Source organism: Euphorbia lathyris, chromosome 1 (genome assembly GCF_963576675.1).
Source record: "Euphorbia lathyris chromosome 1, ddEupLath1.1, whole genome shotgun sequence".
Lineage (NCBI taxonomy): Eukaryota > Viridiplantae > Streptophyta > Magnoliopsida > Malpighiales > Euphorbiaceae > Euphorbia > Euphorbia lathyris.
Window position 1 is genome coordinate 35,943,668 of NC_088910.1, and position 4,430 is coordinate 35,948,097.

Consider the following 4,430-nt stretch of genomic DNA (forward strand, 5'->3'; position numbering starts at 1 on the left):
CTGAGTTTGGATGGATTTTTTCATTCTGTTTTTCCAGAATATGTAATTTGATCCAAAGAACATAGGGGTCTGGTGATAGACAGTCCTTCTAAGAGGATCTGTATGGTCTCATTACCATAGAGGCTACGTGTGCTATTGACAACCATTTAGGGGGATCTTTAACTCAAGATAGTTATATCTTTAAGATAGAGCACTTGCTCTGATACCAATTGTTGGTCCCTAATAAGGCAAATTAGTTCTAAAGTGAGAGGGGGGGTGAATAGAACTATTGAGTAATTTACGTCTTGCAAAAAACTTTCTTACTCAATTCAATTTAACATAGAGGGCAACTTTAGTATCAGAGGCAATTTCAGTCCACTAAGCTTTTCAGCAATTCAGTCTACTAAGATTGCTTCAACTTTTGACAATTCTCACTTAGAGATAACTCTTTTTCAGAGGCTCTGAAGAACTTAAGGAAATTGATATTTAAGATATGCACATAACATTCAGAGTGTTAATATGTGAGATAAAGTTCAGAGCATGCAATATTTAGTAGAAGTAAAAGGCAATAACAGGGAAAGAAATTACTCAGCAGATTTATACTGGTTTGACCTCCTGTCTACGTTTAGTCCTCAGAATACCTTATTATGAGCTTTAATCCATTACTAATCTCTTTCGGAGGTAGAGAACAAACCTTTTTCTAAAGTATTCTAAGTTTGAGTAAAGTACCTTCCTTCACTCAACACTCAACTAATTCAGTCTCTACTGCTCATAACTGAAGCAACGAAAGACTACTGATTTACAATGGAAAAATAACAGTTTCTTCAGATAAGAAATGTGTTTGAACTACTCTCTCTAATCAATTACACAGATATGAACTTGAAATGTGTTTTTGAACTTTTATTCTGTTTCTAGCTTTTTACAATATATCTCGTATTAGCTTTTTGCACTTGTGAATTCGTACATGTCTTTGTTCTAGAGCTCGACTTATATATGTAGAGATTCAAACTAGCCATTCGAATTCAGAATGAGATAGTTGAGAAGAAACAACATATGTTCTTCTCTCGAACTTCTGGTTGCTTTGTCTATTTTGCCAAATGAGGAAACTAGTAGTTTCTACCTTAAGAGGACCGTTGACCGTTGAGAAGCTTCAACGATCTTCTTCTAATTTCTGATCTTGTAGGATCAGACTGTAGTGTTTCCATTTTAGTGACTGCAGAGAGAGATGGGTTAATGGCATAGATTTATGCCTTCTGTGTTTTATCCGAAATGGGCAAGCTATTGAAGAAGAGGATTTTGTTGCCTTCTTTAGACTTTGGACTGAGCTTGGTTTAGTTTTGGAGTTGGGCTTACTTCTGACTATGCCTTTAATTCGCTAAACGCCTTTTTGGTTAGAAGTATCCTAATATGCCTTGTACAATTTTTAATCCTTAAACAAAATTGTTAGTACATAAGGACATATATTAATTCTGAATTTTAATTACTTGAGGGATCTAATTCCTTAATTGTAATTTTTGTCATAATCATAACTTCATCAAAATTGGATTTCAACAGGGACGTCCTGATTGCTGTTTTGATATGCTTCTAGTGTTTCAAGGGAAGACGAGTTCAAGCATTACCCCTACCCTCCTGTAGCTACGCTAGGCTCCCGTGTCATTATTCGGATCATATTGCAAAAAAAGGGCCTACAAAACCTCCTAGTTGCTTCCCCACTGTGATAGACATATAACCTAATAGACGGTTATGTATTTGGAGCCATATATGGACAACATAGAGTTCGACAACCAACAGATCCATCCCCTCCTTCAAACACTTTAGAATCAAAACATGACTATCATAAGCCCAAGATCCTCCATCCATAACACGATTCACATCAACAACATGAAAAAAATTGGAATAGGTAACGATTAGATGGTAGTTTCTGTATACAGAGCCCTTTCACAGGATGTCAAATCTTAGCCAGAAGACGTTGTATTGACGGAAAATGGATAGAACAATTAGTAAAAAGAGTTCCTACCAAATAATTTTAAGTTGCAGCCCCAACCCTCGTTATTGGACTGCTTGCTAGAGTAACCTCTTGAGCTTCATTGACTCCAATAAAGAGATTCTCAATCAAGTCATCCATTACCACTAGATAATTAAATCAGAAAAAAAAGCTTTGAGACTTGCTTCTCCAAGAAAAAATATAGAGAAAAGAAGAAAACCTAACTCTCAATTAGAAGAGAAAAAACTTTTCATTATCAATATATTCATGAATTTGTTTATTTCCACTAGAAGAAATACCAACTATTGGTTCTGAAAAATTAATAAAATAAGGAGAAATTTGTTAAAATATTATTGAGAATAAGATCATTGAATGCTCAATGAATTATGAAATATTGAAATGATTAACTTTTTCAAAGAATTTAATTTAGAGCTTTGACCCTTTGAAATATGAGAAAATTACATATTAAATCACTTCTCATTTTTAATTTACAATTTCATAAGTTTTTTTTTACTTTTATCATTTTCTGTTTTTATTAGGACTTTTATCAAACCTTCCTCTTTTATTTCTACTTTTGTCATTCACCAGTTATTTATAAAAAAAAACAGTTGCACGGTTTGAATGATTAAAACAATTTTTTCACCCAATTTGACATTTTAAAAATATCTTTTTAAATAGTGGAAAATGGTAAATAGTTTTCAATTTCTTAACTAAAATGTAACTAACCCTTGAAATATATAGAGATTAAAACCCCGGTTTTTATGGCTTTATAGTTAAAACCGTATGGTCTCAATAGGCCTGTTTATGAGCCCATTGGTTTGGTCATTCTGTTGGATTTTAATCCAACAATCTCCCACTGGGCGAAACATGTATATTCCTGTAAATTATGAATCCTTTATGACGTCAAAATATGCTATCATATTTACTATGGGCATATACCAACAATTCCGTCCATTAATCATACTAACATAGAACCAAAGCAGAATCAATCACCTTTAGTGTAACCTTACCAACAATGATCACATATGTTAGCATAACCAAATGACATGAATTAAGTATGGATGTGTAGCATGGAAATTACATGTAATGTGACCTTAACATGCCTATTTCCAACTGGTCCTACTTTAGTGAGATCAAGACTATAACACTTCCAGAATGGAATAAACTTAAAACTTTATTAACTGGAATCGGTACCGAATAAACAAACATGTCTAAAACTGAAGAGCATCCAAAATACAAACTCCCACTAAACTCAAATTTTCTTAAGCAATTCAAGACCCAAATGAGCAATATGCTCATGAAAGATAATGGGCAATAATAATTAACTGAGCGGATCCATAGAGTTTGTCCTAATATGCTCATTAGACACCGGTCCATTCTGAAATCTCTACTAGATATTTAATTACTAGTAGAACATAAGTGTTGACTTATTGTCATAATATATTATCTTTCTATATCTGAATTGCAGCCTAATGACAATTTCACAGTCAACCAAAAAACTAGATGCCTCATAATGCGCTACAGATATAGCTGCCATGATGGAAGAAATGATTCACCCATCTAATAAACTGAAATGAACTTTAAACAAAATGAGCATCCGATATAATCAGAATCAGTATACATAATGATCCCTACTTGATTTGACTCTGACATATTATATGCGAGCTTTATTCTATGTGAATAGCGCATGACCTTATTAGCTGCTTTTCTAAAACTTCAAAACTAAAATATTTGCATATCTGCTCATTACCTCAAATATGAATACATATCAGAATGCATACGTACTTGAGCACACAAAAATAATGTATAACTGTTTGGGCACTATTTGAGACTAAAATCGTCTCCTTTAATTATAAGGGTATCACCTGATTTGGAGTTCTCAAATAGAAAAATAAATTTCCTCCCACTGAATCCAAAATATACATAATTATCAAACAAATTCATCTCAAAAACAATGAGACAATAACTTAGTGAAATTCGTGACCATAACCAGTTAGCAATGCCATTATAACATTAAAGAATCTTTCAATGAAACTAGAAAGAAAGCTTTTCACAAATAATGTCTTCTTTTCGTCTGAAGTCTTTGACAACAATAAATACCTCATATCTTTTCATAATTGCCTTTGAAAAAATTGACAAGATTTGAAAACTCTAAATTAATGGCACCAACCCACCACAATCGAGAAGTGGAACTCCTTATGACAATGATAACTCAATATCATCTTTATGTTCCTAGAGATATACAAAAAATGAACAAAAAAATGCACTTCTCATTTCTCTACTGAATTTCACTTTACTTGCATTATTCTTGAGGTTGTTGAGATTGTTCTTCTGGATGAGGAAACACTTAACCATATTTTCCCCTGCAAGCTCAACATTCTCAAAGAATCTTGAATTACTTGTCTTATAAATCCTTAGTAGTAGGAACATAGAATTTAGAAACCTCCGTATTCACAGTACCCAATAA